The sequence below is a fragment of the Amblyraja radiata genome, chromosome 42, assembly GCF_010909765.2.
Source record: "Amblyraja radiata isolate CabotCenter1 chromosome 42, sAmbRad1.1.pri, whole genome shotgun sequence".
NCBI classification, from domain to species: domain Eukaryota; kingdom Metazoa; phylum Chordata; class Chondrichthyes; order Rajiformes; family Rajidae; genus Amblyraja; species Amblyraja radiata.
The window spans coordinates 3,646,764-3,661,263 of record NC_045997.1 but is presented as its reverse complement, the minus strand read 5'-3'; positions in this window follow the sequence as shown (position 1 = coordinate 3,661,263).

Sequence of the window (14,500 nt, the reverse complement as noted above, 5' to 3'; positions counted from 1 at the left end):
ATGTCAAGTTGATCGGATATGCCAGGATAGACACAAACGCTGCAGTAACTCAGCAGGGCAGGCAGCATCTCAGGACAGAAGGAAACGAATGACGTTTCGGATCTCACCCTTATCAGACCAACATATGCCAGGATGATCAGGCAACGTGTACTATAGGAGTTGTTTCGTGTTCAATGCCTAAAGATTTATTACTGCACTAGGTGTGTAATACAGTATTTATTTTCGATCGTTTTGTTGATTCTCTGCCTTGGTTGCGAATATGTTTAATGCTTCTTCATATTCAATATGGGTTTCAGCAAGGCGTAAGACAACGTTCCGCATGGTAGGCTGCTCTGGATGTTTATATCCCATGGGCTGCAGATGAGATAGTTGGAAGGTGAGTTGGAAGGTGAATTTGCCTTCGGATTGGAGGCTTGTGACTAGTGATGTGCCTCAGCGTTCGGTTTGGGCTCATTGCTGCTTGACATCGATATCAATGATTTGGATGACAACGTCCCATTGAATTAACAGCAAGTTTGCAGGTGATACAAATGTGGGTGGCTTTGTAGATAGTGCAGATGATTGTCAAAAATACAACATTGTGATAATCGGTTAGACAGATGGGCTGAGGAAATTTTGATGGAATTTTAAACAGAGAAATATGACTTGTTAGCATCTTCGAAAGTAGAACTTTAGCATGTCTTACAGAGAGCATGGTAGGACTCTTGAGAGTTTGTGGAGTAAGGGAAATAAGAGTGAAGGTATATAGTTCCTTGACAGTGGAGTCGCAGGTAGATAGGGAGGTAGAAACGGCTTTTGGCACATTGCCCTTCGTCAGTCAGTTATCGGCTCGTGTTTCACTTACACGATATACAGATATACAGTTTCTATCGGTCTGTATATTTATCTATCTATCTATCTATCTATCTATCTATCTATCTATCTATCTATCTATCTATCTATCTATCTATCTATCTATCTATCTATCTATCTATCTGTCTGTCTGTCTGTCTGTCTGTCTGTCTGTCTGTCTGTCTGTCTGTCTGTCTCTGACTGTCTGTCTGTCTGTCTGTCTGTCTGTCTGTCTGTCTATCTATCTATCTATCTATCTACCTACCTACCTACCTACCTACCTACCTATCTATCTATCTATCTATCTATCTATCTATCTATCTGTCTGTCTGTCTGTCTGTCTATCTATCTATCTATCTATCTATCTATCTATCTATCTATCTATCTACAAACTATCTATCTACGACTCACTGCTAGGCTGCGTCTCCGACTCTTGTCAGTGTCTGGGTCTCCCACCTGGGCTGAGCCGAGTGGATCTCGGAAACTGGGCTGCTGCTTAAGGCTGGGCTGCTGCTTGGGGGATGATGCTGTTTGTGGAGAGGGCTGGGCTGGGCTGCTTGGGGCTGGGCTGGCTTGGTGCTTCGGTTTCCTCCAAATGTCCGGTTGAAAACCTCCACTGGCCACACTCAGCTGCAATAAAGAAGCGATGGTGCAAGAAGGGGCGGACTGTCCCTGGGAGTGACAGGGGTAAGACTGATCCGGGCGGCGCGGTCTGCCAGAAGAAGAGTACGATCTGCGAACGGGCCGTTTTCCACGAATTTTTAAAGCTCGATAATGCCCCCTGCCCCTGTATCGATATATGTTTTTTTCCCAGGGTGGACCTATGACATTCTAGAGAGCATAATACACAAGGAGGCGGTCATTGAACTATTTGTATTCACTATGTTACTCTGCTACGATTAACCCTTCGACGGGTGTTAGAAGCAATGCATGTTATTTTGTTTGGATACATTGTCAGTTCCCTTCTATAACGAAATTTGCACCGTTGAATGAGTTTTCCTTTACCTCGACATTTTTTAATTACAAAATATTCCCAATCAAATTAGCGGCAACACAAGCACATGCGGGATAAAACGTGATTAATGTCGCAGGTTAAGAGATTGATTCGCCTTTCTCGTGCGGACTACTTTAACTGCCGTCGTGGATTTCAGATTGTATAGTACTTGAAATAATAGCCGGCGAGGCTGAGATTGAAATATTAACTATCGTTTATCATTGTCCGACTCGTCATCGCAGGAAATCCAAAACCAATCGCAAAACTGCCTGAGATACCCCAGATAGTGTACCGGCTACGTACAGGGGCGCCGGGGTAACGGATGCCCTACCGGCAGTCTGTTCGTCTATTTGTAACGAGTATAGCTTGGACCCAATAGCACCACAGAATCAGGCAGGTATAGTTGGTAACGAACTTTATTACGATACTGTAACACAGAGTAGTAACACAGCAATGGGTACACCGTCTCACACATAGGCTCAGGATTGAGCGAGGGTTCCGAAGAGGGGCAGGCAGGAGACGTAGTCGGGGTAGCGGAAGGTCCGGTCACCAGAGATCCAACACACGATGCAAACAAACCAGCGAGGGACAGACGAAAGGAGAGTCGAAGCCACGCAGGAAGTCGGGAAATCGCTCGAGAGTCTTGCATGAATGCTGAGAACAATCTGGCACGGGGTGAACGGTGAGGAGAGTCTTTATACCGGTGTAATTGGTGATCAGAGGCAACTGAGTGCAACAGGTGAGGAAAGTTGGGCTGATGAGAGGGGAGTGGGCAGGCAGGCAGGTGAAGTGGATGAGAATGAGGAGGAGGGCAGACTGTGACAGAACCACCCCCCCCCCTCAAGGGACAGCTCCTGACGTCCCAAACAAACAAAAAAAACTATAAAGAAAATAAACCCAATCCCACGCAGAGTTGGGTGGGAGGAGGGGGACCGGAGGAGGGCTAATATTCGTCCGAGGACATCCATGTCCGCATCCTCCTCCATAGCATCAGAGGAAAGCTCCGTCTCGTCGTCACTGGGCGCCTCAGACGGAAGAGGGGACAGAGTCTCAGGGGCGGCGACCCTCTAGGAGTGGCGGACTTGGACGGCTGGTCGGGGATGACGCCGGTGAAACTCCCTGGGGATGGTGGCGTCCAGGATGTGTCGAGCAGGAACCCAGGACCTCTCCTCTGGACCGTAACCCTTCCCAATCGACCAGGTATTGGTGAACCCCTCCCGCGACGGCGGAGCGCAGGAGGCGCTGCACCGTAAAGGCGGGGCCTCCGTCGATAGACGAGGAGGTGGGAGGAGGGAGGGACTGCGGGGACCAGGGAGCTCTCCCGGACTGGCTTTACTCTGGACACGTGGAACGTAGGATGGACCCGCATGGAACGAGGCAACTTGGCCTCACAGCCGCTGGGTTGATGACGGATCTCAAAGGGACCGATGAACTGGGTGCCAACTTCTTGGACTCCACCTCAAGGGAAGGTCCCGGATCGACAGCCACACCTTCTGGCCCGCGAGGTAGGTGGTTGCCTGGGTGCGGTGACGGTTTGGCAGCCGTGGCGTAACGGTCCACGGAGCGTAGAAGAGCCGCCCTGGCTTGGGTCCACGTCCTGCGACAGCGACGAATGAAGGCCTGGATGGACGGGCAGGAACCTCTATCTACAGACGCCGGGAACAGTGGAGGCTGGAACCCGTATGCACACTGGAAAGGGGAAGAGCCCAGTGGCCGAGCCCCCCCCCTCTCCCTCTCTCTCTCTCTCCCCCCTCCTCCCCTCTATTAGCGTGAGAGCGGGAGGGGGGGTGTAGTTGGTGTGTGATGCTGCATGCCGCCTCCCCCCCCCCCACAACCGCACGTTGAGGAACAGACCCAACGGGTCTGCACTTGGTCTAGTATATTCCAAAATCTCGTACCTTGCTTGTTTCGTAGCGTGCGTGCATGTGTGAGCGTGCATGTCTGTTCGTGTGTTTCCGGCACTAGGCCAAAACTGTACACGATAGAGCTGAAATATTTGTACAATCTTATTTACAATTGTCCTCTGTTAGTTTGTGTCAAGTTTCGTTCAGATTGATGTGATAGAAGCATAGACACATAGAAAATAGGTGCATGAGTAGGCCATTCGGCCCTTCGAGCCCGCACCGCCATTCAATATGATCATGGCTGATCACCCAACTCAGTATTCTCTTCACAGAAACATAGAAACATAGAAAATATACGCAGGAGTAGGCCATTCGGCCCTTCGAGCCTGCACCGCCATTTAATATGATCATGGCTGATCATCCAACTCAGTATCCAGCACCTGCCTTCTCTCCATACACCCTGATCCCTTCAGCCACAAGGGCCACATCAAACTCCCACTTACATGTAGCCAATGAACTGGCCTCAACTACTTTCTGTGGCAGAAAGTTCCAGAGATTCACTCTGTGAGAAAAATGTTTTTCTCATCTCGGTCCTAAACGATTTCCCCTTTATCCTTAAACATTGACCCCTTGTCCTGGAATTCCCCAACATCGGGAACAATCTTCCTGCATCAAGCCTGTCCAACCCCTTAAGAAATGTGTAAGTGTCTATAAGATCCCACTTCAATCTTCTAAATTCTAGCGAGTACAAGCCGAGTCTATCCAATCTTTCTTCATATGAAAGTCCTGAAATCCCAAGAAACAGTCTGGTGAACCTTCTCTGTACTCCCTCTATGGCAAGAATGTATTTCCTCAGATTTGGAGATGAAAACTGTAAACAATACTCCAGGTGTGGTCTCACCAATACCCTGTACAACTGCAGTAGAACCTCCTTGCTCCTATACTCACATCATTTTGCTATTAATGCTAACATACCATTCGCTTTCTTCACTGCCTACTGCATCTGCATGCCTAATTTCAATGACTGGTGTACCATGCAACCCACGTCTCGTAGCATATCCCCTTTTCCTAATCGGCCGCCATTTAGATAATAGTCTACTTTCCTGTTTTGGCCACCAAAGTGGATAACCTCACATTTATCCACATTATACTGCATCTGCCATGCATTTGCCCACTCACCCAGCCTATCCAAGTCACCTTGCACCCTCCTAGCATCCTCCTCACAGCTAACATTGCCCCCCCCCCCCTGCTTCGTGTCATCCGCAAACTTGCAAATGTAGCAATCAATTCCCTCGTCCAAATCATTAACATATATTGAAAATAGCTGGGGTTCCAGCATTGAGCCTTGCGGTACCCCACTAGTCACTGCCTGCCATTCTGAAAAGGACCCGTTTACTCCTGCTCTCTGCTTTCTGTTTGCTAGCCAGTTATCTATCCACATCAATACTGAACCCTCAATACCGTGTGCTTTAAGTAAGTATACTGATCTATTATGTGGGTCCTTGTCGAAAGCCTTCTGAAAGTCCAGATATAACACATCCACTGGTTCTCCCTTATCCACTCTACTAGTTACACCCTCGAAAAATTCCATAGGATTCGTCAAACATGATTTACCTTTCGTATATCCATGCTGACTTTGTCCAATTATGTCTCCACTTTCCAAATGTGCTGCTATCCCATCTTTAATAACTGACTCTAGCAGTTTCCCCATGTACGATGTTAGACTAACTGGTCTGTAATTCCACGTTTTCTCTCTCCCTCCCTTCTTACAAAGTGGGGTTACATTAGCTACCCTCCAATCCTCAGGAACTACTCCAGAATATAACGTTTTGAAAAATTATCACTAATGCATCCACTGTTCCTGGGCTACTTCCTTAAGTACTCTGGGATGCAGCCTATGTGGCGCTGGGGATTTATCGGCCTTTAATCCATTCAATTTACCTAACACCACTTCCCGGCAATCCTGGATTTCACTCAATTACTCCATATAATTTCACCCGCGATCCCCTGCTATTTCCGGCAGATTATTTATGTATTCCTTAGTGAAGACGGAACCAAAGGAGTAATTCAATTGGTCTGTCATGTCCTTGTTCCCGATGATCAATTCACCTCTTTCTGACCGCAATGGACCTACATTTGCTTTAACTAACCTCTTTCCCTTCACATATCTATAAAAACATTTGCAGTCAGTTTTTATGTTCCTTACCTGTTTTCTTTCATAATCTCTTTACCCTTTCCTAATTAAGCCCTTTGTCCTCCTCTGCTGGACTCTGAATTTACCCCAGTCCTCTGGTAGGCTGCTTTTTCTGGCTAATATGTACGCTTCATCTTTTGTTTTGATTCTATCCCTGGTTTCTCTTGTTATCCACGGATGCACTACCTTCCCTGATTTATTATTTTGCCAAACTGTGATGAACAATTGTTGTAGTTCATCCATGCAATCTTTAAATGCCTTCCATTGCATATCCACCGTCAACCCTTTAAGAATTAATTGCCAGTCAATCTTGGCCAATTCACGTCTCATGCCCTCAAAGTTAGCATTCTTTAAGTTCAGATCCCTTGTTTCTGAATTAACAATGCCACCCTCAATCCTAATGAAGAATTCAACAATATTATGCCGAGGGGCCATGCACAACAACACTGCTAATTAACCCTTCCGCATTACTCAATACCCAGTCTAGAATAGCCTGCTCTCTCGTTGGTTCCACTGCGTGTTGGTTTAGAAAACTATCCCGCATACATTCCAAGAATTCCTCTTCCTCAGCACCCCTGCCATTTTGATTCACACAATCGATATGTAGATTGAAGTCACCTATTATAACTGTCCTACCATTGTTACTGCCTTTGTTCCTGCGTTCACTCCATACCCCCTGATCCCTTTAGCCACACGGGCCACATCTAACTCCCTCTTAAATATAGGCAATGAACTGCATTCAACTACTTATGTGGCAGAGAATTCCAGAGATTCACCACTCTCTGTGTGAACATTTTTTTTCTCATCACGGTCCTAAAAGATTTTCTTCTTATCCTTAAACTGTGACCCCTTGTTCTGGACTTCCCCAAAATCGTGAACAATCTACATGCATCTGATCTGCCTAACCCCCTAAGAATGTTGTACGTTTCTACAAGATCCCCACGCAATCTTCTAAATTCCAGCGAGTACAAGCCGAATCTATCCAGTCTTTCGTCATATGAAAGTCCTGACATCCCAGGAATCAGTCTGACGAAATTTCTCTGTACTCCCGCTATGGCAAGAATGTCTTTCCTCAGATTTGGAGACAAAAACTGTATGCAATACTCCAGGTGTGGCTCACCAGCACCCTGTACAACTGCAGTAGAACCTCCCTGCTCCGATACTCAAATCCTTATGCTGTGAATGCTAACATACCATTCGCTTTCTTCATTGCCCCCTGCACCAGGATGCCTGCTTTCAATGACTGGTGTACCATGACATCCTTGTCTTGTTGCATCTCCCCTTTTCCTAATCGGCCACCTATCAGATAATAGTCTACTTTCCTGTTTTTGCCACCAAAGTGGATAACCTCACCTTTACCCACATTATACTGCATCTGCCATGCATTTCCCCACACACCCAGCCTATCCAAGTCACCTTGCAGCTAACACTGCCCCCCAGCTTCGTGTCATCCGCAAACTTGCAGATGCTGCATTCAATTTGCTCGTCCAAATCATGAATGTATATTGTAAATAGCTGGGGTCCCAGCACTGATCCTTCAGGTACGCCACTAGTCACTGCCTGCCATTCTGAAAAGGACCAGTTTACTCCTAAACTTAGCTTCCTGTCTGCCAGTCGGTTCTCTATCCACATCAATACCGAACCTCCAACACCGTGTGCTTTAAATTTGTATACTAATCTCTTATGTGGGACCTTTTCTAAAGCCTTCTGAACGTCCAGATATAACATCCACTGGTTCTCCCTTATCCACTCGACGTTACATCCTCGATGAATTCTATAAGATTCGTCAGACATGATTTACCTTTCGTAAATCCATACTAACTTTGTCCAACGATTTCACCACTTTCCATATATGCTGCTATCCCATCTTTAATAACTGACTGTAGCAGTTTCCCCACTACCGATGTCAGACGAACTGGGCTGTGATTCCCCGTTTTCTCCCTCCCTCCCTTTTTAAAAAGTGGGGTTACATTAGCTACCCTCCAATGCTCAGGAATTACTCCAGAATCTAAAGAGATTTGAAAAATTATCAGAATTGTATCCACTATTTCGGGGGCTACTTATTTAAGTATTCTGGAATGCAGCCTATCTCACTTAGTTTCTCCATCTCATTTTCCCCTCGGTCCCCTGCTATTTCAGGCAGATTATTTATGTCTTCCTTAGTGAAGACAGAACCAAAGTAGTTATTCAATTGGTCTGCCATGTCCTTGTTCCAGATGATCAATTCACCTGTTTCTGACTGCAAGGGACCTACATTTGTTTTAACTTTATCTTTTTCTCTTCACATATCTATAAAAATATTGCAGTCAGTTTATATGTTCCCTGACAGTTTTCTTTCATAATCTATGTTCCCTTTCCTAATTAAGCCATCTGTCCTCCTCTGCTGGACTATGAATTTCTCCCAGTCCTCTGGTAGGCTGTTTTTTCTGGCTAATTTGTACGCTTCATCGTTGGTTTTGATACTATCCCTGATTTCCCTTGTTATCCACGAATGCATTACCTTCCCTGATTTATTATTTAACCAAACTGGGATGAACAATTGTTGTAGTTCATCCATGCATTCTTTAAATGCCTTCCATTGCATATCCACCGTCAACCCTTTTAGAATCAAGTGCCAGTCTATCTTGGCCAATTCACGTCTCATACACTCAAAGTTACCTTTCTTTAAGTTCAGGATCCTTGTTTCTGAATTAGCAATGTCACTCGCCATCCTAATGAAGAACTCAACATAATGAACTCTCCATCGCAGGTGATAGACTCCTGACCGACATCCAATACAAACCCACTGACTCCCATCGCTCTCTGGACTACACTTCTTCCCACCTTGCCTCCTGTAAGAACTCCGTCCCTTACTCCCAATTCCTCCGCATACGCCGCATCTGCTCCCAGGATGAGGTGTTCCACACCAGGAGATCCGAAATGTCCTCATTCTTCAGGGAACGGGGATTCCCCTCCTCCACCATGGATGAGGCTCGCACCAGGGTCTCTTCCATACCTCGCAACATTGCTCTCTCTCCCCATCCCCGCACTCGCAACAAGCGCAGAGTCCCCCTAGTCCTCACCTTTCACCCCACCAGCCGTCACATACAACAGACAATCCTACGTCATTTTCGCCACCTACAACGTACTTCCCTTCCCTCCCGCACCACCCCCTCCCCGGGCACTTTACGTTGCAACCACAAGAAATGCAACACCTGTCCCTTTACCTCCCTCCCTGGACTCCATTCAAGGACCCTAGCAATCGTTCAAGGTGCGACAGAGGTTTACCTGTATCTCCTCCAACCTCATCTACTGCATCCGCTGCTCTAGATGTCAGCTGATCTACATCGGTGAGGCCAAGCGGATGTTGGGCGATCGTTTCGCCGAAACACCTCCGCTCGATCCGCAAGAACCTACCTGTCCACCCGGTGGCTCAGCACTTCAACTCCCCCTCCCATTCTCAATCCGACGTCTCGGTCCTGGGTCTCCGCCATTGCCAGAGTGAGCAACACCGGAAACACCGGAAATTGGAGGAGCAGCACCTCATATTCCGCTTGGGGAGCCTGCATCCGGCGGGCATGAACATTGAATTCTCCCAATTATGTTAGCCATTGATGTCTCCTCCCCATCCTTAGCCCTCGAGCTGTCTCCTCCCTTCCCACAGCCCTCGGGATCCTTCTCTGCCTGCCTCACACACTGTCTCCTAGCTTCCTCTATTTGAGTCCCTCCCCTCAACCATTCTAGTTTAAAGTCTCCCCAATAGCCTTTGCAAATCACCCCGCCAGGATATTGGTCCCCCGCTGGTTCAAGTGCAACCGGTCCTTTTGTACAGGTCACACCTTCCCCAAAAGTGGGCCCAATGATCCAGAAACTTAAATCCCTGCCCTCTGCACCAGTCCCTCAGACACACATTTATTCTCCAACTCGCTCCATTACTTCTCTCACTGTCGCGTGGCACAGGCAGTAATCCTGAAATTGTTACCTTTGCGGTCCTTCTCCACAACTCTCCTCTTAACTCCCTACATTCTCCTTTCAGGACTTCTTCTCTTTTCTACCTGTGTAATTATAGATAATATATAAGTATCTGGATAAACAGGGTCTGATTAGGAACAGTCAACATGGATTTGTGCCTGGAAAGTCATGTTTGACTAATCTTCTTGAATTATTTGAAGAGGTTACTAGGGAAATTGATGAGGGTAAAGCAGTGGATGTTGTCTATATGGACTTTAGTAAGGCCTTTGACAAGGTTCCTAATGGAAGGTTGGTTAAGAAGGTTCAATTTTTGGGTATTAATGAAGAAGTAGCAAGATGGATTCAGCAGTGGCTGAATGGGAGGTGCCAGCGAGTAATGGTGGATGGCTGTTTGTCAGGTTGGAGGCCGGTGACTAGTGGGGTGCCTCAGGGATCTGTGTTGGGTCCACTGTTGCTTGGCATGTACATCAAAGATCTGGATGATGGTGTTGTAAATAGGATTAGTAAGTATGCAGGTGATCCTAAGGTAGGTGATGTTCTGTATAATGAAGTAGATTTCCAAAGTCTACAGAGAGATTTAAGCCATTTGGAAGAATGAGCTGAAAGATGGCAGATGGAGTTTAATGCTGATAAATGTGAGGTGCTACGTTTTCGAAGGACAAATAAAAAAAGGACGTGCATGGTAAATGGTAGCGAATTGAGGAATGCAGTAGAACAGAGGGATCTAGGAATAATTGTGCATAGTTCCCTGATGGTGGAATCTCATGTAGATAAGGTGGTAAGGAAAGCTTTTGGTGTGCTAGCCTTTATAAATCAGAGCATTGAGTATAGAAGTTGGGATGTAATTTTAAAATTGTACAAGGCATTGGTGAGGCCATTTCTGGAGTATGGTGTACAATTTGGTCGCCCAATTATAGGAAGGATGTCAACAAAATAGAGCGAATACAGAGGAAATTTATTAGAATGTTGCCTGGGTTTCAGCAACTAAGTTAGAGAGAAAGGTTGAATAAGTTAAGTCTTTATTCTTTGGAGCGCAGAAGGTTAAGGGGGGACTTGATAGAGATCTTTAGAATGATGAGAGGGATCGACAAAGTTGACGAGGATAAGTTTTTTCCCATTGAGAGTAGGGAAGATTCAAACAAGAGGTCATTACTTCAGAACATACGCCACCTACTCGGGGACAATCCAGGGACGCCTCTGCGACACAGGAAACACCAGGAGGATGTGGAAGGGAATCCAAACACTGACGGGGTACAAGGCAAGGCAGCAGGTAACTGACATCGACACTTCTCTTCCGGATAAACTGAATAACTTCTTTGCACGTTTTGATGCAGCAAACACCACACCCAAGGGGAGAGCCAGCCCCTGCTTACAAACCGACCAGCCAGTCCTGACCATAGACTCAATGGACACACGGGGAATCCTGTCTAAGGTCAACCCGTGGAAAGCAGTCGGACCCGACAACATCCCAGGACTTGTGCTCAAGGAATGTGCTGAGGAGTTAGCAGGTGTGCTAACAGACATCTCCAACATCTCCCTTAGTCCAGCCATTGTCCCCACATGTCTCAAAACTTCCACAATAATCCCAATAGCAAAGAAACCAGTTGTTGCCTGCCTAAATGACTACCGCCCTGTCGCCCTGACCCCAATACTAATGAAGTGCTTTGAACGCCTGGTGAAACCTCACATTACTGCCAGCCTCCCCTCATCGTTAGACCCCCTCCAGTTTGCCTATTGCCACAACCGCTCTACAGAAGATGCCATATCTAACACGCTGCACATAGTACTCACCCATCTGGAAAACAAAAACACCTACGCCAGAATCCTGTACATTGACTTCAGCTCAGCTTTTAATTCCATCATCCCACGGAGACTTGTGGAGAAACTAACCATGCTGGGCCTCAACACCACCATGTGGCACTGGATCTTGGACTTTCAGTCAGAGAGACCGCAGTCAGTCCGTGTTGGCCAGAACACTTCAGGCTCGATCACGCTGAGCACCGGCTCCCCTCAAGGCAGTGTGCTCAGCCCGCTGTTGTTCACACTGCTCACACATGACTGTGCTGCCAGATTCAGGGACAATAAGATCATAACATTTGCGGATGACACAACAGTGGTGGGACTCATCAGCGGAGCTGACGAGTCAATGTACAGGGAGGAAGGAAAGCACCTAGTGGATTGGTCCGGCAACAACATTCTAACATTAAATGTCGACAAAACAAAGGAGATGGTTGTCGACTTCAGGAGGGCGCAACCAAAACATACGCCCCTCCACATCAGTGGCACCACAGTGGAGAGAGTGGAGAGCATAAAGTTCCTCGGAGTGCAAATTACAGACAGTCTCACCTGGTCCAGGAACAACACTGGGATTGTCAAACGGGCCCATCAGCGACTGCACTTCCTGAGGAAACTCAAACAGTCCTCACTCCCCACCAACATCCTCAGGACTTTCTACTAGGGGCACGGTGGAGTCTGTACTCACGTACTGCATAAACACGTGGTACTCCAACTGCAACTGCTCGGACAGGAAGGCTCTGCAGAGGGTAGTGAGGGGAGCAGAGATGATCATTGGCGTCTCCCTACCCTCGCTGCAAGAACTGTCCCAAATCCGCTGTCTGAAAAAAGCTCTGCGAATAGCTAAGGACAAACTGCACCCCCTCCACACACACCTGGATCTCCTGCCATCAAGCAAGAGATACCGCAGCATCAAAGCCCGGACTAGAAGTCTGCTGAACAGCATCCTGCCACAGGCTGTGAGGCTGCTAAACAGTCACTCTCTACTCACAGTGACCTGATTATGTGGCTTTGCACGGACATTTTAATAACTCTTGCAATGGCCACTCAAATCAGCTGCCCTGGACATTTTAATGATTGATTTTACTGTATTTTAACGTTGCATTTTTACCTGCTTTTAACTATTTGTACTATTTGTACACATCCCAAACCCTGGCACCAAGGAGGCAAACTACCATCCGAGTCTCCTGACTGCGTCCACAGAATCACCTATCTGATCCCCTAACTATAGAGTCCGCTATTACTTTTGCCCTCCTCTTCTTTTCCTTACCCTCTGAGCAACAGGGCCGGTCTCTGTACCAGAGGTCCGGCAGCTGTTGCAACCCCCAGGTAGGTTGTCACACCAACAGTACTCAAACAGGAGTACTTATTGCCAAGGTGTACAACCACCGGGGTACTCTCTAGTCCCTGCCTCTGCCCCTTGCCCCTCCTAACCGTGACCCACTTATAAAGGCTGGTTCTCACGTTGCGAGTTGAGCCAAGAGGTACCCCGAGTGAAAGACTCGTGGTTGTGTACGAGATTGCAAGTGTATGATCAAGAGTTAAACCGAGTTCCCACGGGTATGACAAGTTAGCCGTTTACTTGTCATTTCTGCGATGTTCCAAGTTCGACTCCCGAGTTACTCTTGAGCCAATCTTGATTATAACCATATAACATATAACCATATAACAATTACAGCACGGAAACAGGCCATCTCGGCCCTACAAGTCCGTGCCGAACAACTTATTTCCCTTAGTCCCACCTGCCTGCACTAATACCATAACCCTCCTTTCCCTTCTCATCCATATGCCTATCCAATTTATTTTTAAATGATACCAACGAACCTGCCTCCACCACTTCCACTGGGAGCTCATTCCACACCGCTACCACTCTCTGAGTAAGGAAGTTCCCCCTCAAGTTATCCCTAAACTTCTGTCCCTTAATTCCGAAGTCATGTCTTCTTGTTTGAATCTTCTCTATTCTCAAAGGGAAAAGCTGATCCACATCAACTCTGTCGATCCATCTCATCATTTTAAAGACCTCTATCAAGTCCCCCCTTAACCTTCTGCGCTCCAGAGAACAAAGACCTAACTTATTCAACCTTTCTCTGTAACTTAGTTGTTGAAACCCAGGCAACATTCTAGTAAATCTCCTCTGTACTCTCTCTATTTTGTTAACATCCTTCCTATAATTGGGCGACCAAAATTGTACACCATACTCCAGATTTGGTCTCACCAATGCACTGTACAATTTTAACATTACATCCCAGCTTCTATACTCAATGCTCTGATTTATAAAGGTTAGCATACCAAAAGCTTTATTTACCACCCTATTTATATGAGATTCCACCTTCAAGGAACAATGCACGGTTATTCCCAGATACCTCTGTTCAACTGTATTCTTCAATTCCCTACCATTTACCATGCACGTCCTATTTTGATTTGTCCTGCCAAGGTGTAGCACCTCACATTTATCAGCATTAAACTCCATCTGCCATCTTTCAGCCCATTCTTCCAAATGGCCTAAATCACTCTGTAGACTTTGGAAATCCTCTTCATAATCCACAACACCCCCTATCTTGGTATCATCTGCATATTTACTAATCCAATTTACCACACCTTCATACAGATCATTGATGTACATGACAAACAACAAAGGACCAAACACCGATCCCTGAGGCACCCCACTAGTCACCTGCCTCCAACCCGGCAAACAACCATCCACCATTACCCTCTGGCTTCTCCCATTCAGCCACTGTTGAATCCATCTTGCTACTCCTGCATTTATACCCAACGGTTGAACCTTCTTAACCAACCTTCCATGAGGAACATTGTCAAAGGCCTTACTAAAGTCCATATAGACAACATCCACTGCTTTACACTCGTCAATTTCCCTAGTAACCTTTTCAAAAA